Source organism: Solanum stenotomum, chromosome 9 (genome assembly GCF_019186545.1).
Source record: "Solanum stenotomum isolate F172 chromosome 9, ASM1918654v1, whole genome shotgun sequence".
NCBI classification, from domain to species: Eukaryota; Viridiplantae; Streptophyta; class Magnoliopsida; order Solanales; family Solanaceae; genus Solanum; species Solanum stenotomum.
In genome coordinates this window covers 21,159,778-21,182,556 of record NC_064290.1, presented here as the reverse complement: position 1 = coordinate 21,182,556, position 22,779 = coordinate 21,159,778, and the positions used below count along the sequence as shown (strand labels likewise).

Sequence of the window (22,779 nt, the reverse complement as noted above, 5' to 3'; positions counted from 1 at the left end):
CCCCCAACTAATTGCCTATACAAAGTTGGATCAGGAAGAAGATCTCCTTCTACACGACAATACTTTACATTCAATTCCAATGGAGTATTTATAGAGGAAGATTCTTGAAGACTAGCCAAAGCAATCAAGTCCTGAGTATATTTGTATTGGTTCAAGAACACACCTAATTAAAGAATTATAATGAACTTCTAACCCCAAAAAGTATGTAAGAGTACCAAGATCTTTCATATGAAAAGAATCCTTAAGTTGTTGTTGGAGGCTAGTGATTAGTGAAGAATCAGCTCTTGTGATAATAATGTCATCTATTTACACCAAATAAAGAACACAACATGCAGATGTTTTTCGAAGAAACAAAGATGAGTAATATTTGCTATGCTCAAAAGAGAATTGAAGCAAAGTAGACCAAAAGTTTTCAAACGAAGCTCTCGGAGCTTAATTTAATCCATATAAAGACCGCTTCAACTTGCATACATCTGATGTAGCGGATGAGAACAAACTAGGTGGGGGTTTCATATAAATATCCTGTTTGAGATCTCCATGTAGAAAAGAATTTTTGACATCCATTTGATGAAGAGGCCAATTTTGTGATGCAGCAATGTCAATAATAATTCGTGTCGTAGTCATTTTTGCTACAGTGCAAAAGTCTCCTCATAGTCTACACCATACTCCTATTTGTTGCCAAGGACCACCAATCGAGCTTTGTACCGATCAAGAGTTCCATCAGAATGAAGTTTAATTGAATAAACCATCAAATTGGACGGAATAAACCCTTTCCCTCCCTTCTTTTCTTTAGTACTCTTCTTGTCCACAATTTACATTTCATTGCCTATGGATTTTGATACAGTAGAAGTTTTCTTCTTATTTTTTTTTTCTTTCTTCTTATAACTGGAAATCTTCTAAAGCAAATCCTGAGAACTCTCTGAAGGCACATGATCAGAAATGGGACTTGTCTGTTGCATTTCGGTCCTCATTTGTTGATCCTCAAGTATGCTAGTCTTCACCTCTTCATGCGGTTTTCTTTTCTCTATGTTGTTCCTGGTCCTTTGTTCATTTGTCCTCAAGTGAACGTGTTCTATGTTAGGCCTTGTTCAAACAAACTTGCCAATAATCATGTATCGGCACTCCTCAGCATCACCCCATAGTAGTCACTCGATTTGAAGATTACAACAGGCATACCATTGTGAGTTGATTCGGGCTTTCACATTTGGGTCTCTATTATACATCATGATATGACCTACGTATTGCATCTTGACTATCAAAGTGTGTGCATACTGATGCGAAATATTTGAGCCTAAAAAATATCTTTCAAGAAATTTCGGAGCCATTCAACTTATTCACCAAAAGACTGCTCCTCCACTAAGAGTAATAGCATCAAGGAAAATGAGCATAATATAGACATCAATTTGAATAACTGGTTTTCTGAAAATTGTGATGTAAATGGACAATAGACCTATCAAGTCATAGATAATAGACCCCAAATATAGAATGAATAGCTCAAAATTTTCATTACACTGAGAAGGCAAATTTTAAAGTTCATTGCTAAAAGCAATTAAGTTAACAGAACAAAACTGAAGAAAAAAACTCATGGGAAGCTAATTGGTATCGGAACGTTCAAGAGTGTACAATGGTTGTGGAACACGTTTGTATAACATTCATCCTCCTCATAGCTGTTAATTGTAAGTTCAAATTAATAGAAATATATCTTGCTTATGTTTAAATATATACTAGTCTCCGAGAACGTGCATTGCACGCTTGTCCCCTATCATTATACTACTACAATCAGCAATAAGGGGTGTACATGACTGGGGTTCGAATTTTTCAAATATCAAACCAAATCATTTGTGTCAAAATTTTAAATTTATAAACCAAACTAATAAAACTCTAATTTTTCCGGAACCTCGGGTTGATTCGGATTTTTTTAGATATCAAACCAAACCATTTGTGTCAAATTTTTAAATTTTTAAATCAAACTAAACTAGTAAACCTCATATTTTTGAATTTTTTGGTTAAGTATTCATACAAGCATATAATTAACGTGTGCTCCGAATATTTCTTTAGTCCAATCAAAGTACAACTATCTAAAATATTTCTTAAGAATATATTATTAAATGTGAGATGAATAATGACACTAAAATATTTAATAAAAAATAATATTGAAATCATATAAAATAAATATTGCAAATTGGTAAGTCACAACAAAAATGATCATAATTTTAAAGTACTAAATCATGCTAAAATAAGTCTAATGAATATTAACTACATGATTAAAATTAGGTTATGTATTTTAAATGTCTAAGCTAATGTAAAACTAAAGAATAAATATTCAATAATATTGTCTTTCTTAGTGTTGAATTGATTATTTTTGTTAGCATTAGTATTGATTTGATTTTGAATTGAGTTTTATTAGAATTACTAATATCTATGGACCATAACCTTTATTGAACAATTCAAAATTGTATGTTTCAAAAAACTTGAAAAATTATGTTAAAAGATAAAAATTATGAAAATGTATAAGTAATATTTAGAAATTACATCAAAAGTAAATATTTTCATGTATAAAATAAATTTTAAAAATTTTATGTATATATATATATATATATATATATATATATATAATGTCGGGTTGGTTTGGTCTCAGTTTGATTTTTTTTAGTTAAAACCAAACCAACTCAAGTATAGTCGGGTTTTCAATACCAAACCAAGTCAAACCAAATCATTGGTCAAGCTTTTTTGGTTTGACTCAATTTGCGGTTTGATTTGATTTTCGTTTCAACTTTGTACACCCCCAGTTTTAGGACCTAAAATTTTTATATAGGGCTTAGGGTAGAAGAGAAAACGACATAGTTTTGATTTAAAACAATTAGGGAAAAGGCTCAAAAGCCCCTTAAAATAACTGTCGAAGCCCTTTCATGGTTCGGACCTACGGTCCGTACTGGTCAACCATAGAAAAATTCAGAAACCATAATTTTGGATCAAATTTTGACGGACCTTGTCTACGGCCCGTATTTCTCCCTACGGTCTGTAGACACCAACCGTAGAAACCAACTTACCCCTTAAAATTTCACTAAATCTGGTACCTACTTACGAGACCTATTTATGGCTAGTACAAAGACTGACGGGCCGTCCTGGTGAACCGTAAAAAGGGGTACTGAGACTTGATTTTAGAAAATTATTTTCCCTCTTCCTACGATTGTCATCTACGATCCGTAGAAGCTTTTACGGTTCGTAGATGGGACTCATAGACACAGATTGCAACCCAAAAACTCCTTTTCTTTCTTTTCCAAATTCTGAGGTGTTACAGGATATCATAGCTTTTTGTGTAGTTATCAGGCTTATGAAGGTCTTTTTGAGTTATTTCTATTTCCATTGCGCATAAGTGTACCTTTTGGACTTATGGTGTCTAGTTAGGTTGTAGTTAGCTGCTCTACTTTATCATTTCGTTCCTGCTAGATTATTGAGGTGATAGTTAGACTTCCAGCTATTGTTACGTTCTTATGACCCTTAACTACCATTTATTCCCTCGCTTTTCATTATGTATTTACCTTCCAAGCTTGGTGGGCCTATGATGTCTACTGTGTACTTGTTATTTTGGTACTCATGTTATACTCTGCATCTATTTTTCCTTGTGCATATTTGAGCACCAGCTAGCAGCATTGATTTATGTGTAGCACCGGGAGTTTTGGAGATAGAGGGTGAGTTGTTGGCATCCTAGTTTGACTCATCTCCATCAAAATATAGTTTTGACTAGTCTTTTATATTCGAGACAAATTTGTACTTATTTTGGTTATTTTGTAGCTTGTACTCTTTTAGTAGCTTTGTACTTTATTATGTTGTTATATCCTCGTTGGTTGTTGATTCTACCCAATATGCCTATTACTTATCGTTCTGGGATAGGGGTCAATTTACCTACTAGTTAGTTTTTGGTAGATGTCATCATGACTCGAGGTTTCAGATCGTGACATTTTGAGATTCAAATTGCATGTCTATACAATAAGTAAACATTTGGTAACTTACTAGGAGGTAAGTTATTTATGTATTAAATTCTAAATAAATAATACAACATTTGATAATATTCTTTTTTCCTATATATAAATAATACGGTAGTTGATTTACAATTTAAATATGCATATAACTAATATATGTATAAATTTTCTTTTTTATTGATAACTAAATGATGGAAATGAAGGCACACTGATTAAAAATCGCAAGCTCTGATTCACAGGGTTTTTTACTTCAAAACCCTCACTGCTACAAGAATTTTTTTATCGATCATGGCCATATTGGCCACTGGTCAGCCTGCTTTGGCGGCTGGCCAGCAAATCTCTCTCAATTCTAGTACTCAATTCCCCTCTCTATCGAATTCCAATTCAATTCCAATTAGAAACCAAGATACTGGAAGGATACGCCTGACGAACCTAAAAGTTTACTTACTGATTTGGTTTGTGCATCTGCTCAAGGAGGCAAATATGTTGACCTTCTTAAACCTAATACAATGAATCTATCTCAAAACATCAAACCTACTACTATTACACCTATTCCCATCAAACAGCCTTCGTATATCAATGGTATTCCAAGAATAACATGGAATGAAGATGAAGTTAGGCAAATGAACACCATTGAAAACTTGCAATATGCGGTGATAGGGAAGTTTTACTATGGGTGGCCAGAGATAGATGATTTGTGAATTCAAATTCCCAAACAATGTGATGTGAAGGGTGGATGTAAGATTGGGTTACTACGAAATAGACATACATTAATGCGATTTGAATTGTTTGAAGATTTTGTGAATATGATGTCGAAGAATTCATATTACATCACGGGCAAGGATGGTACAGCATATCAAATGCGACCTCTCAATATATGATGCAAAATTTAAAGTGGATGAGGAAACGACTCAAGCCATGGCCTGGATTTCCTTTCCTGACTTATGGCCAACCTTTTTTGTTAAGGAATCTTTATTCTCACTGGTCTCTGCTGTAGGGAAGCCTATTCATTAGATATGGCAACAATAAATAAGACACGACCTAGTTGTACTAGAGTCAAAGTTCAAGTGGACCTACTTGCTGATTTACCCAAATTTGTAGAATTGGAGATTGAGGATCCTATATCTCAATCATCAAGAGTGGAAAGAATTAAAGTTCTCTATGATGTTTTACCAAAATACTGCAAAAGGTGTAAACTAGAAGGACATAATGAAGATGATTGTGAGTTTTGCATCCTGAATTGAAGAAGGATAATTAGATTGAGGTGGCAACAGAAGCAAATCCAACAAATAAGAATGAGGCACACAGGAATCAACAAAAACTTTTCAATCCTACTAGGAGAAGATTCACTTTGGAAAAGGGCAAATTTTGTGATAATGCAAGAGATCCAGAAGAAAATGATATAATCACTAAAAATCCTTTTGATGATTTACCTGAAGATAATGATATGGGACAAGAAGTAGGGTCTGTAGAAGAGAAGGAGAAGATTGAGTTATCAGAAGCAGACAACACATATACAAGTAACAAAGAAGAACATACCACAAGAAATTGGGTTAATCAATCATTTTACAAGAGGAGAGCACCAACTCAAGATGCTAAGAAGGATAGTGGTGACCAAGAAGGTGCTCTCACTGTTGGTGAACATGTGCAGCAAAAGGATAAGGAAAATGGTAGAAATGATACAGCAGATACATCAGCGGTTGTAACTACTGTAAGTAAGGCTATAACTATAGTAGTCTGCAGTGACAAAGAGCAAGAGCAGCAACAACTACAAAGTCAGCAACAAACATTATATAATGCAGAGATGGGAGTTGATGAGTCCAGCAAGACAAATAGTGACTTGTGGTATGATAATTTAGTGCATAACAAAGAAAAAATGAATATTGAGAAGGTGCAACAGCAGCAACAAGAACAACATTTTAACAGACTTGGAGAATACTAATGAAGAAAGTAACTTGCAAGATGATGTACAACAACAACTGATTGATGTTGAGAAGGATAGTAATAGAAGTGATCTGCAGGAAGTTGTTCAGAAGCATCTAGATGTGATCAATAATGTAAATAATTTGTTGGACAGTGAAACAATTGGAATTTATGGGGATAAGGGGAAAGATGCATATCCATAAATCGAGAATGAGCAAGTTGACAAAGGTGGAGACAAAACTCAATCCCATTAACAAATGGTGGAAAAGAAGATGGAGATAGAAGGGTTAACTGAACCAATACCACAGGCAATTATAGTTTCAACAGTTGATTCTCCTGTTAAGGTCCTGCGTGACATTGTTGCACACAATATAAATGAGATAAATGAAAAACAACATGTGGAAGTTGATGACGAAATAAGCAAGGAAGCTACAAATGAAGATCAAAATCAGCACAATCTTAATCATGCTTTGAAGGTGGCAGATTTATCTCCAGATGTTCAATCAAAGGGGAAGAAAAATAAGGCTAATGCTGAAACCAGTAAGCCCACAAGAACTATTCCTAAAAGGAGTGCTAAATCTGTTTATAAATGATTCAAAAAGCACTTGTATGGAATATTAAATCAGTTAGAACCCAACATGCTTTTTATAGGGTTCAAATGCTTAACAAACATCATAAGTTCTTCATCATAGGACTAAACCTAAACCCCATCTTAAACCTAAACCTTACGAACGCGACCGTATATGGCCACGGCGGCCGGTGGCCAACCTCCCACAGGGGTTGGTTTTCCCACCATAATCAATCCTACCATCACCACTAACAATCTTGACTATGTTGTTGCAGTACATAATTCAATCGCCCCACCAATGACGGAACATATAGCTATTAAGCCTATTATTTTCTTGCATGGGGAGCCAACGATTACATGGATAAAGAAGGAATTTGAGAAGTTAATGGTGAGACAAAATCTCCAATATGTTGTGGTAGCTAAGTTTTCCTATGGGCGTCCAGATCTATACGAATTGAGGAAGGCAATTCCAATTCAATTGGAAATTAAAGGACCATGCAATATTGGTTTCTTAGAGGAGAGGCACATACTGATTAGATTATCATTACTAGAGGATTATGCAACCTTGATGTCCAAAGCTTGGGAACTCAAAGTAAGGAATAGATATTTCCCCTTAAGATTCTTAAAGTGGGATCTGTGGTTCAACCCAGAAGAGGAAACAACCATTGCCATTGCGTGGATTTCGTTTCCCGGATTGCCAACTAATTTGTTTGATAAAGAATCTCTTTTTTTCTTTGGCAACAGTTGTGGGGAAACCTCTAGTGATTGACAAAGCCACTAATAATCAAACCAGACCTAGTTGTGCGAGGCTTAAAGTGGAAGTAGATTTGCTAAAAGAACTACTAAAAAGAATTCAAATCAATTGTATAGAAGAGGAGACAGGAACAGTGAGATCAAAATGGCAGAAAATTCAATATGATTATCTCCCGAAATACTGCACACACTGTAATCTTCAAGGACACGATTTACAAGGATGTTGGGTATTAAACCCTGAGCATAGTCCAAAGAGAGAAGAAAAACAAGAAGATAAAAAGCTAAACTACAAAGGAAAGGATGAAGAGGAGAACAAAGGAAAACATATACCAATCGTGAATGGAGTATTTAAGAATGGAAAGTAGATTCATGAAAATTGGAATGTGGTTCAAAATAAAAATAACAAGAATAAGTTGCAGCATGACCTAAACCAGAAGGAATATGATACCCAGCAGAATCACTACAAAAACAAGGGTCACACGAATAATAAAGGTGACAAAGTAACGACTACCACTTATAAATTTGAGACTATAGTGGACCTCGCTGATGATAAGAAAGATGGAGCAGAGAAAAATGTGGAAAGATCAACAAGTGCTAGCAACATTAAAGGAGAAGATACGACTAAGCAATGGGTAGAAGCAACCTTTGGCAAAAGCCATAATGCAACAAAGATAACCAACAGTCGAAGTGAAGATAACATTAATCAGAATAGCAAATATATAGATGATGAAGTAACACACAATACCGACAATATGGGGAAACAAAATATACAGGAAAAAGACATAATACAAGAAAATCAACAGAATACAGAGGAAACAAGAGTTAGTAAGGATACAGAGAATAATTTGCATATAATTAAAAAGGTGCATGCAGATTCAGACAGCCCACAAGTTGTGTTCACCCCACAAAAACCACCAGATAATCCAACAATACAAGGAAATCAAGACCCTGCAAATTCAACAGAAACAACAACATTAGTAGTAGCAAACACACACCAGGGTAATCAAGACAATAACATAGAAACTCAAAGCAAAGACAGAGAGATAGATAAAATAGAGGAGAATAGTAGTTAGAAAGGGGCAGAGAATCAGAATATAATAATAGATACGACAGAAAGGCAACAACACGGAGAACATAAACATGAGGTCTATATTGGAGATGATGATGAACTGGAGAACAGTGTGGTAGTAATTCAAGACGATAACAAAGGAGATCTATCTCCTAGACAGATAGCAAAAATAAAGAAAGAAAAGAAAAATATTAAAGGAAGAGATAAAAGTATACCTCCAAAGGCAACTGGAGGTATACTAACAAGGAAAGCCCATGCCAATACTATCTCTCAATGAATTGCTTACTTATATGGAATATAAGGTCTGTTAATTCACAACGGGCTTTTGAAATGGTAGTAATGATGAATAGGCAAAAACATTTTAACTTTGTAGCCTTGATGGAACCTTTTCAACATTATAGACACATTGACATGTATAAATTATGGTTGAATATGGGAACAACTTGTCATAACTTAAATGGAAAAATTTGGTTATTTGTGGATGATAGATTTCAGATGAAAGTACAAATGGGCACAGAACAGCTACTATCATTCAAACTCACATATATTGATGATGGACATAAAATACATGTGACACTAGTACATGCTAGCACAGACAGACATACTAGAATAGCTCTATGGGATGATCTATATACCATTGCAATAACTATGACTAGCCCATGGTTGGTAGGTGGAGATTACAATGTGATTATTGATGATCTTGAAAAGTATGGGGGATTGCCAGTACAATTCAATGAAACTGAAGACTTTATTCACTATATCAATACTTGCCAGTTAACAGACTTGGGCTTCAAAGGAAGTATGTACACATGGTGGAATGGTAGAACAGATGCAGCCTGCTTATTTAAAAGACTTGACAGATGCTTGGGGAATCAAGCCTTACAGGATTTATTCCCTAATTTTGAAGTGGAGCATCTTATCAAACAGGGTTCAGATCACTCTCCCCTAGTAATAACAAGTGGAGTAGATAGAAATCCAATCAAGAAAGCATTTAGATTCCTAAACTTTTGGGTGGAACATGAAGCTTTTCAGAAAGTTGTAGCAAAGAACTGGCAAGAAGATCATAGTATTGATCCTTTCTTTAACCTTCACAATAAATAGAAAAGGGTGAGTAAGGCACTATCTAAATGGAGTAAGGACTCATATGGAGACATACTCAGACAGATAAATACTCTGGCAGAAGTGGTACAGAATCATGAGCAAGAATTTGAGAATAATCCTACCAGTACTAACAGAGAAAGACTACAAAAGGTGCAAGTTGATTTAATCAATTTATATGCAGTAGAGGAAAAGTTTTGGAAACAAAAAGCAGGAATGCAATGGTTTGTGGATGGGGATAGAAACACAAAATTTTCCATGCACATGTTAATGGAAAAAGAACAAGATTGCAAATAAAAAGAATTCAAGATGATAGAGGAGAATGGCTAGATAAAGAACAAGAGATAGCGCAGGAGGCAATCGAATTCTACACAAAACAATTTACAGAAGAAAAACTCCCTAGTGACTTTGACATGCTGAAATATATAACTAAGATGGTATCAGAAGAACAAAATGTTGTAATTAATGAACTACCGAGGAGGAGGAAGTTAAAAATGTCGTATTTGGACTAAACGCAGAGAGTGCTGGAGAACCAAATGGATACACCGGCAAATTCTATCAGGCTTGCTGGAATATAATTGCAAAGGACATGACAGAGATGGTGAAATCTTTCTTTTGTGGGCACAAGTTGCCTAGGTACATCACATGTACAAATCTGACCCTAATTCCAAAGAAAAGAGAAATCACTACTTTCTCGGATATGAGGCTTATCAGCCTAAGTAACTTCACCAGCAAAGTGTTTTCTAGAATTATCCATGATAGATTGGCTAAGATACTGCCAACATTAATATCAACCCAACAATCAGGCTTTGTTAAAGGCAGAAGTATTGTAGAGAACATCTTATTAGTTCAAGAGATAGTCCATGATATCAGAATAAGGGTAAGTCTACTAATGTTGTTATCAAACTAGACATGGAAAAAGCTTATGACAGAGTATCTTGGATATTTTTTTACTAAAGTGCTCAGAAAAATAGGTTTTGGGGAGATCCTAATAGATATGATTTATAGAATCGTATCCAATAACTGGTACTCAATACTAGTTAATAGACAACCTCATGGTTTCTTTAAGTCCACAAGGGGAGTGAAACAGGGTGATCCCTTATCACCAACTTTATTTATACTAGCTGCAGAATGCTTATCTAGAGCTCTTAATGCACTTCATTGTAAGGAGTGGTACAATGAGTATGGAATGCCAAAGTGGAGTCCATATGTGAACCATTTGCTTATGCAGATGATATTATCATATTTGCATCAGCAGACAAATATTCTTTAGAGTTGATAATGAACACCTTGTTAGAGTATGAAAAGGTAAGTGGACAATTGATTAACAAAGCAAAAAGTGTGGTCTTCATGCATCATCTCACCCCCAAGCTCTAGTGGATAAGGTATATGTTGTGACAAAAATTCCAAAGAAAGATTTTCCTTTCACCTATTTGGGTGTGCCAATGTGTCATAGTAGGAGACAAAATATTTTCTACAAAGAACTTTTGGATAAAGTCCAAAACAGATTGAGTTCCTGGACAGGAAAAATCTTATCTATAGGAGGAAGGACTACTTTGATAAAATGTGTCATGTAGAGTATGCCTATTCAATTATTATCAGCATGTGACCCTCCAGCTGAAGTCATAGCCCAACTACACCGAATGTTTGCTAAATTCTTCTGGAGAAACTCAGTTGAAAACTCTAGTAAACACTGGGCAACTTAGACAACATTATGTCATCCATATGAAGAAAGTGGAGTGGGTTTCAGAAGTCTTCAACATATATCTAACGCACTATTTGCAAAGCTATGGTGGAACATGAGAACTAAAGAATCATTGTGGAGAAGTTATATGAGCAACAAATATTTGAAAAAACATCATGCAGTGGTGATACAAGCTAAGACAAGCACATATATCTGGAAGAAAATGATTAAATGCAGAGAAGAAGTAGAACCTGAAATTTGGTGGTCAATTAAGCAAGGTAATTCTAATTTTTGGCTAGATAACTGGACAGGTTTGGGTGCTCTGTATAAAATTATTCCCCCAGAATTTGAGTACGACCAAACAGTTATTCTAGTCAAAGAAATGGCAGAAACAGAACATTGGAATGAACAAACTTTAAAAGAACTACTTCCTCAAGATTTAGCAGATCACGTTGTACAAAGAATCAGTCCACCCAAGGACACTGAAGAGTTTGATAGACCTTATTGGAAATTGATATCTAGGGGAAAGTTTACCGTAAGTACTGCATTCCAGAAAGTAAGACAAAAAAAAAGAAGTTAACAAGGTGTACAACCTCAAGTGGATCAAAGGCATGCCTATTAAAATCTGTTTTTTCATGTGGAAATTGTGGAAATCCAAACTACCTCTTGATGATACATTGAAGAAGTGGGGAATTCAATTCCCTTCAAGATGCTATTGTTGTGAAAATCCTAAAGTAGAAGACACTTCTCATTTATTCCTACACTCCCCCGTATCTCAAATGGTATGGAAGCACTTATGTGGGCCAGTAGGAATCAACGTGGAGAACATGCAGCTATCCCAACTTATTAATTTATGGTGGGAAATCGATGCACATCACCAGATTAAGTATATATTTCAGGTTGTCCCTTCTATCATAGTATGGGAGTTGTGGAAAAGGAGAAACACAATAAGACATGAGAATAAAATCTCCAGTAACAAGGTGATCTATCAAACTATGCATACATTGATTCAATTCATGAAAATAGGAGGAGAAACTGCATGTACATCCCATACATATGGGCAATGGTGGTAGAAGCTATTCATAACTATAATCCAACAGTAAAGGTAACTAGAGTTATTTGGAGACCACTAGATACTGGTTGGATTAAAGTTAATACTGATGGAGCATCTAAAATAAACTCAAGAAGAAGCTCTTGGGGTTTCTGTGTGAGAAATAATAAAGGGGATATCATACAAGCTCAGGCTAAAGAGATTGATGAACCTGTAAGTACTAATACACAAACAGAAACAACAACACTCTTACATGTTTTAAACTACATAAAGACAACACAACTAGACATGGTGATTATAGAAACTGATTCTCTAGTACTTAAAAACATTGTGGAAAGAGTGTGGAAAGTACCATGGAAAGTAGTGAATATTCTGGAGGAAATATGGAAGCTCATGCAAGGGAAAACATTGATTATATCACACATTTTTAGAGAAGGGAACAAACTAGCCGATTACCTAGATAACCTAGCCCTAGAGAAAGGGACAATTCAGGTGAACTGTTTTCAAGAATTAGAATCTCAAATCAAGAGAATAGTGAACAGTGATAAACTAGTGGTACCCTATCTAAGAATCAGACAATGCAGAAAATAAACATATACTAGAAGCAGAGGAGGTACAAAGCTAAACAAAACATATCAAAATGGACAAAAGAACAACAATAAGATATGTACATACATACAAGTACAAATGGTGAACCATTGCGGTAAACACAAAAAGCAGACAACTCAAATAGAAGGGGCATTACCGACCAAATTGAAGATTGAGCAACGGTGGTATCAACATCATATGATGTTCATTTTACTTCTCAAAAATCAATGGAAATCAATAAAATCCCAACAGAGAGAGCTCACCCAACAGTCACAGGGATACGATATATAAACCAAACAAACAGAGTTCAGAACAACAAATAGTAACACAAAATCAAGGAAATCAAAAAGAGAGGATGAAGGACATACCTTGGTGGCAGAATCTCGACATCAAGTTAAAATGGTCCTTACCAGGACAAAATCGGTGAGGAGATGGCTGACCATGAAGTGTCTGGACAGTTCCAATTTCAAATTTCATTTTAGTGCTTTTAGAAATAGAATTTTTTTGGTTTGTTTTATTATTTTATTTTGTATTTATTTTTGTAGGGTCAATTTTGATCCATCTTTTGAACATTAGCCCAATAGGCATGCAATTAATAAAGGAAAAAAGGTCAAAAATACCCCTCAACTTTGTTTTATTGGTTAACTATGCCCTTACCATTAAAGTGAAGTTATTTTTACCCCTGCCGTTACAAATTTCACCATATATACCCCTCATTTGACGGAAAGTCCCAAATCAACCAAAATTATCCAATTTCAATTAAAATGACATGTTTCTCTTTTAATCCAAACCGGACCCACTAAACCAAATTAATTCATACTCAATTAAAACCCTAAACCCATTTGTTTAATCTTCTTCATCTCCTTCCACCATTAAAACACTTACTACTGAAATCGTCGAAGATACTTTGCTCGATTTTTTTTAAACAATTTCATCATTTCATTTTTAACATGGGAATTAATAAAACAAAGCATCACCAAATATATAAAGTTCTTAATATTGTCACATTTGGAATAACACAAATTGAAAGAAAGAACAATTGTTCACCCAAAAATTATTAATAACTAAAAATCATTAAAAACAATAAGATCAGAGTTTGAAATGAGAGTCAAATAACTCACCTAAAACGCAAAAACGATGGTGGTTGCTTGTTGTTGTTGGGTTTCACGAGCTCATGGAGTTGATGATGTTCGCGGTGGTTTTTCCATGTCAATGAGGCGGCGGCGGAAAGGGTTGTTTTGGGGTGGTGATTTTTGGCGATTTGGAGGTGAATGGTGGTTGTTTGGAGGTGTTTCCAATGTGGTTCACCAGAGCTTCTGATTGGAGAAGGAAGATGGGTTGAGGGAAGTCGGCCAGTGGGGTTGATTTGGGTGTTTTCTGGTGACATTTTGGCTGGAGAAAAGAGGCAGTAAAGGGTTGAATGGTTCACCAGAGTTGGCGTCTGGTTGTGAGGTAGTTTACGGATTGTTTTCCGCCGGAGTGGGCTGGTTTCAGGTGGGTTTGGTCGCCGACTGGAAAATGGGTGATGGTGGCTGTGAAAACGGAAAAAATGGGGTCGTTTAGGGGTGGTTGTTTGGTGGCTGGACAGCAGTGTGGAGAGGAGAGGCTAGTCGAAAAAATGGGAAAATAGAGGCTGAAGTTATTGCTTCTTCCTCTCCAATTTTCCCTTTGTTCATCTCTTAGGTTAAGTGTTAGAGGGTCAGGCATGGGATTTAAAATGGGTAACAGATCGATTTTTTAAGATTCTGGTTAATTTAAGTTGATTTGTGGCTTTTTGTCAAATAAAGGTATATATGGTGAAATTAGTAACGGCAGGGGTAAAAATAACTCCACTTTAACGGTAAGGGCATAGCCAACCAATAAAATAAAGTTGAGGGGTATTTTTGACCTGTCCCATTAATAAATGGCATGATGGCCAAAACATATTTTAAAAAAAACACTAATGGAGCCTTTTCAACATACAAGACACATTCAGAAGTATAAAAGAAGATTGGGTATGCAGTATGCTAATTACAATCGAAATGGTAAAATTTGGGTATTTGTCCAAAAAAATATTCAAGTGGAGATCTTATCAGACTCTGAATAACAGATTACATTACCACTTACATTTCAAGATTCGGGAGATTCCATCATCTATACTTTTGTTTATGCTAAGTGTTTAGCACTTGAAAGACTAAGCTTGTGGGATGATATTTATTTACTGAGTCACAATATGAGGTTACCTTAGCTTGTAGGTGGCGACTTCAATGTTATTTTGAATGATGAAGAGAAAATTGGAGGTCTTCCTGTTTATCCTCAAGATTATGAGAATTTTGCTTTCTGTGTGAACTCTTGTGAGCTTTTTGATGTTAACTTTAACGGGAGTCCTTTTACTTGGTGGAATGAAAGAGTTGATGCTGAATGTATATTTAAAAGACTTGATAGACGGATGATCAATCAGGTTTTTCTTGGTCATTATGGAAATGTGGAGCTGGAGCATCTTGCAAGAACAAGGTTTGATCATGCACCCATGTTGCTGAGTTGTGGGGATCAGACTACTAATATCAAGAGGTCTTTCAGATTTTTGAAATTCTGGACAGAAAGAGCTGATTTCAAAGATGTTGTGAGAGATAATTGGGTTGCTGATGAGTCCATTGATGTTTTTATTAGCTTGAAACAGAAGATGAAGAGGACTAAAATTGCATTGTCTACATGGAGTAGAGTGAGATTTGGCAATATTTTTAAGCAACTGGTAATAAGGGAAGATATTGTTAGAATTAAAGAAGGTCTTTTCGAAGAACTACCAACTGCTGAAAACAGAGATATTCTTCAAAAGGCACATGCTGAGTTAAAATAGTATTTACAATATGAAGAGGAATTTTGGAGACAGAAATCTGGTGTTAAATGGTTTACTGAAGGAGATAAGAATACAAGATTTTTTTCATAATCTTGTGAACGGGAGAAGAAAGAGATTACAAGTCAAAAGAATCCTTAAAAGAGATGGTCAATGTGATGGAGGCTTTCTTTAATGGTTGGAAAAACCATTAAAGAAAAAAGACTCTTCCCAAATCTATTGCCTAAGAAAATCGACTCTTTCCAAATCTATTACTCATACTAATTTGGTCTTATTGCCTAAGTAAAAAGTGATTCAATCATTTTCTGATATGAGACCTATTAGTTTAAGTAATTTTCTGAACAAAGTTATCTTTAGAGTGATTCATGATAGGTTGGAAAAACTGCTCCCAAGACTGATCTCTCCTAACAAGTCTGGTTTTGTGAAGGGAAGGAGCATCACAGAGAATGTCCTCTTAGCTCAAGAAATTATTGCAGATATCATATTAAGAGGTAGACCAGCTAATGTTGTGATTAAGCTTGACATGTCCAAGGCTTATGATAGAGTGAATTGGAGATTTCTGATCAAAGTTATGGAGAAATTGGGTTATAACAGTTTTGTTGCAGATAAAGTGTGGAGATTGGTGGCCAATAACTGGTATTCAGTCCTCATTAACAGACAAGCTCATGGTTTCTTTCACTCTTCTAGAGGGGTAAAACAGGCTGTATTATTCATTTTGGCTGCGGAAGTTCTTTGTAGAGCTTTAAACAATTTGTTCCATAATCAAGACTTTACAAGATATGGAATGCCTAAGTGGAATGATGATATTAATCATCTTGCATATGCAGATGATACCATTATCTTTGTTAGTGTAGAGAAGAAGTCGCTTGATTTGGTTATGGAAAGACTATGCTTATATGAAAATCAATCAGGGAAGATGATTAATAAAGAGAAGAGTTGCTTCTATGTGTATAGTAAAACTGCCCATTCTATAGTTCAAACTTTTGAGGATTGCACTGGTTTTATTAGGGGCAAGTTTCCATTGACTTATTTTGGTTGTCCTATTGGTCATGCAAGGAAGAGGAAAAGTCATTTTTCCGATATCATGAAGAAAGTTCAAAGCAAAATACAGGCTTGGAAGGGTAAACTTTTATCTTTTGGTGGTAAGTCTGTGTTGATTAATAATGTTTTACAGAGTATTCCCATATACCTCTTATCTACAATAACACCTCCTAAATGTGTTATTCATGATTTACATAAATTATTTGCTAAATTTCTATGGAACTCTAAGGAAGAGGAGAGAACCAAACATTGGATATCATGGTCTGATATTTCTAGGCCTAAGAAGAAAGGTGGGTTGGGCATTAGATCTCTTTTTGATGTGTCTAAAGCAATGTTTGCCAAGCTTTGGTGGACTTTCCGAACTAAAAAGTCAATGTGGACTATATACATATGGAACAAATATTGTAAGAGACATAGACCTCAATTGGTGGAATGGATTGGAGGTTCTCATACTTGGAAGTTTATGTTAGAAGCCAGAGATTGTATTGACCAATAGATTTGGCGGGAACCAAAGTGTGGTCATTCCAGTGTATGGTTTGATAACTGGACACAATTGGGTGATCTTTACTATTATTTACCTGTTTCTCATTCTAATAATTTTGATTTTGATGAGGTAAATCAGTTGATGATTCAGGGACATTGGAATGAAGATCTCATGCTCCAGAATATGTCTGTAAACATGTCCAAAATGTAATTGGAGTAGTAGAGGATACTGAAGAATGGGACTCACCAAGATGGATGTGTACTAGCTCTGGAAAATTTATGGTTGGAAGTGCCTGGGAGGTGTTGAGACAAGGAAATGATGAACAAGAAATTGCTAAGAAGATTTGGGTGAAAGGAATTCCCTTCAAATTTTCTTTCTTTCTTTGGTGATTATGGAAAAAAAGAATACCCATTGGGGACGTTCTTATCAAGATTAAAGTGGTGGATGAAGGTAAGTGTTGCTGTTGTAATAGTTCAGAAGATGAAACTTTTGAACATCTTTTTGTGATGTGCTCTATGGCTAAGAAGTTATGGAATACTTTTGCTAGTATTGTTGATGTGCAGGAACCTTTTTTGCAGCTTAACGATACTATACATAAATGGTGGAGTAAGGACTGCTCGTCAAAGCTTAGACCTCTCTTCAAGGCTGCCTCGTCAGTTATCACTTGGCAAATCTAGAAAAGGAGAAATATAATTTCTCATGGAGGTAATATGTTATTTTATGGTATGGTTATGGAGGTCAACAAAAGTTTATATCATCTAGCTACGTTTAGCTATCCTTGGTTGCAAAACATTCCTAATACTTGACATATGATGGTTCCTTTTTTTACTGAATATGCACCCCTTATTGATTGTAAGGTCGTATACTGAAGATTGTCTAGATTAGGGTCATACAAGTGTAACTCGGATGGTGAAGTAAAAGGAGTTGGTGGCCTAGTGCTGGGGCCTTTTGTATTAGAAATGATGAAGGAAAATTGATACATGCTGAGTCTTTTGGTTTGGGAATAACTTAGTTCTAATGTCTGAGGCAATGGCTTTGCGAAGAGGACTGGAGTATTGTATAATGCATCAATACTTACCAGTAATATTGGAGACTGACTCAATAATGCTTCAAAAGATTTTTAATGGAATTTGGGAGGTTCCTTGGAGTAGCCGGTTGGAGGTGAAAAGGATCAATGGTCTGAGAATTAATGTTGATGCAAGAATGGAGCACATCTTTAGGGAAGGCAACACTTTTGCAGATTATTTAGCTAACCAATTTTTTCTTTTTGCAGGTACTACAGATATCATCTATTCAGATTTCCAAGAGTTACCACCAAAAGGGAAAGCAATATTACACCTAGATAAAACACAAACTCCCAATCTTAGAATTAAAAACATCCAGGGGTTTTAATACACAAATAAATTGAGACAAACAAGACCAACCAAACATGGATGACAAAGAAATATCAAAAGGCGATGGTAGTACTGCATACTTGCATAAGTGGATGTAATTGCAATATACTGTTTATGCGGAGATGAAACTCATATGTGACCTCCTTATGCAGTGGTATTAACCTCTTTGGGGCTTAACCTGCAGAGAAGGTCATGGATGAATTAAATCGAAGTATAACAGTGCACAAAGATGAAAGAGGAGAAAGCATTGTTCATTCAACTTCATTTTGTGGTTTAGATCTGAATCCGAGTTGAAGAAGTCTTCAAAGGACTTAATTTCATGGCACTTGTGAGAGTTTTTTAGTGTCTTCAATGAAATTTGTCCAAATTCGGATCCATTTCAATCTATGTCTATATATTGGAGGCATTTGAACTATCTTCTATCCTTTTATCACTACTACCTTCATCGGAGAGGTCAATTTCTCCGACCATGGAGAAGATTGGAGTCATCCAAGGAATTGCAAACTTGAGAATCAAAAAAATGCAAAACAGAAAATATGGCTACAGTGTTAATAATACTAATGCGCAATGCGGCTAGTAACAATAGTATTTCAGGCGAAAGCACAAAGAAAAGGAAAGCATATTGGGTTTATCAAGATATATAAATCTAAACATCAGTGAAGTAGTGTACTTAAAGGAACGATCTTTAGAAAAATTAATAAGAATTACCTGGCCTATGCAGTGGTATTAGTTAGGGTTTCTGACTCAATCTGCATGAAAGGGTAAAACATAGAAATGGAGTTGAAGGATCGTTTACAACATCAAAAGCGAGTTAGGGAGTAGATCGATTCTTACCTAAGTTGTTCGAGCTGTGTGGATTCAGTGGAAACGAACCGAACGCAACTAGTTGCAGCAGGTGATGACTCGTTTCACTCCAAGGTAGCACCTCGTCTTTATCCTCCAGGGAAGCTCAAGCTTGAAGACGACCAACTCTTTTTTACTTTCTTTGGTTGTTCTCTGTATTTTTTTTTCGGACAGAGTACTTTGTTTATGAACCAGATCATACAAGATTTGGTTGTTTCTTTTTAGTTTCTAATAAATTGTCCTTGAGATCGGCTTTGATTAAAAAAATGTATAAATTAGCAGAGAATTTACATATTATTTTATTCTAAATAATATTATTTTATATAATGTATTATTTATACCTCTAATCTCAAATCAATGATTTATTTGAAATCATGATGAAGAGAGGGTCACTAGGGTAGTCCAATCGCGGATCTATCTTGAATAGAGAGTGTACTAATTTCTTAGGTCATTTTCAATCCATCTATATTTTTTTCTCTATACTCTACTATATTTGAAGAATAAAATAGGATATAGGGTCTTCAACCACATTCCAAAAAATCATCTATTTTCTATTTATAGGGATGTGTCCTCTCAATTTTACCTTTTGATTATTTTAATATTATTTATATTATATAACATTTGTAATTAACATATTATTAGGGGTGTGCATCGGTCGGTTCGGGTCAGTTTTATGTATTATCGGTCCGATTTATTGTTTTTGGTTTATAAATATGCTAAACTAACAACCAACCAATAAGACTTCTTTTGTCGGTTTTCAATTTATCAATTTTGGTTCTTAACGGTTCGGTTTTCGGTTTATCCAATTAGAAAATACTTATAAATATATATACTTCTCTAATAATTTGACACGACAATACAATAATGTAGCTTTACAGAACACTCATAAAATAAAATAATAATAATAATAAATAACTTGAAAAGAACTATACAAGTGGGTAGGGATGGCAATGGGGTGGGGCAGATGCAGGGTGGAGCGTGTTTAAGGCTATGCGGGACGGGGCAGGTTTAAGGTTGTGTGGGGCGGGTGGGATGCGGGGCGGGTTGAAGTGGGTTTTTTTAAAACTAATGTGGGGCGGGGCGGGTTGAGGGTATATATTTTATGTGGGTTTAAACTTAATTTTAATTTTTTACATGTTATAAAAGTGATAGAACATTATTTATTAAGATAAATTCTTTAAAGTTACTAAAATATTCAAGATAGTAAATGAAAATGGTTCAATAAAAAATAATTCAATTTCTTACATGTTTCCCAATTGACCTCTAAAATATAAAACTTTAAGTCACTATTAAATTAATACAACTTAATGAATAATAAATTTATTTTTATGAATCTTATTTTTAGTATCAAAATTAATTAGAAAAAATATATATTAAAAAAATTATGTGGGGCGGTTCATGCGGAGCGGGTCTATGCCCCGGGTGGGGCAGGTTTGAAAATGAAAAAAATGTTATGCAAGGCGGGGCGGGGCAGATTTAAAAATTTGTGGGTTAAGATCAATCCCCCCGCCCCGCACCGCCCCATTGTCATCCTTAAAAGTGGAGCCAAAATATAATTGAAATTACTTTTGGAAGAGTGACATTCCTACAAAAGTTAAGTGTTTCACCTGGTTAGTGATGAAGAGAACATGTTTAACACAAGAAATTCTGCAGAAGAAAGGCTGGTAGCTGGTCTCTAGGTGTTTTTTGTGCAACTCAACAGCGAGAACAAATAACCATCTCTTATTGCATTGTAAGTTTACTGCTCAAATTTGGAACCTGTTTCTCAACTTAATAAGCATGAACTCAACAATGACAAAATATACATCAAATATGTTGAGCTGATGGATTAGGAGGGAAGGCAATAAGAGTCAAAAGAGATGGTGAAAGCTAATTCCATCATGTCATCATGTGTATGGTGATCAGTCTGAAAAGAAAGAAATGGAAAATATTTTGAAGATAGATCCAATTCCATCCACAAAGTTAAATGAAATTATATAGTATCTTTATTTTTTTGGTGTAAACAACTTTATATAGATAATATAGATCAAATTTTAGATTTGATAGGAAATCTGTAATCTCTTTTTGGAGTTAGCCAGCATACCATTAATGCTGAAGAATACAACCATGCCAGTTATTTTTGATAAAAAGAAAAAAAAAACAAAAAAAAACTATACAAGTGCAACACAAAGAGAAAATAAGAGGAATGTGGTTCTTACTTTATGTTTTGACGTTTTGTATAATTCGAAGTTGTGAACTCAAAGTTATTGTAAAGTGTGAATTGAATGCTAAAGGGCAAAGACAATAACCAATAAAGCATTGAGATTAATATTTAATATTTATCTATGGATAAAGTAGTAAATTACTACTGTCTTAATGGGATATCAATTTGCCCAATAATCCAATATTAAAAATCAAAATTGGACCGATAATTATATTTTTTCAAAATCATTAAAAACTCGTTAACCCAATAATAATAAACCAATAATGTTATTTTTGGTTTGATTTATTGGTCGGTTCGATTTTTGCACACCCCTGCATATTATAAATCATATCAGACCATTAATTAAGTCTCTAACATTCATAATTATTTTCTAATCTAATACATTTATTATGTTTATTTATAATTTTTATTAATGAGAGTTTGTAAAAATAATATTTGAGATATAAGTTAGTTTTATTATAATTAATAATTGTATTAAGAAATAATCATCACAAAAATGAAAAATGCGCGTGTTAAATGAGTAAATAAATTAAAAATGTTATAAATCCATTGTATTGATGTGGATTATCCATTAGATTTATCCAACAGTTAATTGGATTCATGGATAGGTGTTTCCAAGGTGATAAGAACACTTAGGATAACCATGTATTTACTAGTTAGATGACTTTTGGGAGTGATATCTCAACACTATAAATAGAGATATCACTCACCTTTCGGAAGACACACTTGAATAAGAAAAGTTCTCTCTTCCATCTATACTTCTTGTCTTCTTCTTATTATTATATTATATCATTCTGAGCTTTCTTTTATAATACGTTATTAGCACGAAGCTCCTACTTGCAAAGGTATTATATAAATATTCTTATTTAATTCAGCTATTCTCTCATAATCTCATCATGTCGAATTTATCCAAACTTGAGTTTGTGGCACTAAATATTTCTAGAAAAAATTACCTTTCACGGGTACTCGATGTTGAGATTCACTAAGCTGCTAAAGGTCTTGATGTCACCATTACTTAGGGAAATGAAGCATCGAGTCAAGATAAGGCGAAGGCTATGATTTTCCTTTGTCGTCATCTTGATGAGGGCCTGAAGACTGAATATCTGATGGTAAAAGATCCACTTAAATTGTGGACTGATTTGAAGGGAAGGTATGACCACCTAAAGGCTACAGTATTGCCAAGAGCTCGTTATGAGTGGATGCACTTACTACTGTTGTATTCAAGATAACCTCACAATTGAAATTATGTGAGGAGACTATAAAA

General features: G+C 34.8%; 1 protein-coding gene and 1 long non-coding RNA gene across 2 annotated transcripts in view; one reads left to right on the top strand and one right to left on the bottom strand.

Moving 5' to 3' along the window:
• LOC125876682 (WD-40 repeat-containing protein MSI4-like) overlaps window positions 1-22,779 on the top strand; it is a 1,104,907-nt gene that overhangs the window by 129,985 nt on the left and 952,143 nt on the right. The gene's annotated exons all lie outside the window — the stretch shown is intronic.
• On the bottom strand, window positions 5,902-18,627 carry LOC125876688 (uncharacterized). The gene is made up of 3 exons (XR_007447528.1): window positions 18,550-18,627; window positions 6,210-6,253; window positions 5,902-5,998 (listed from the first exon to the last, which is right to left on the bottom strand). It is a non-coding gene; the product is annotated as an uncharacterized LOC125876688 (long non-coding RNA).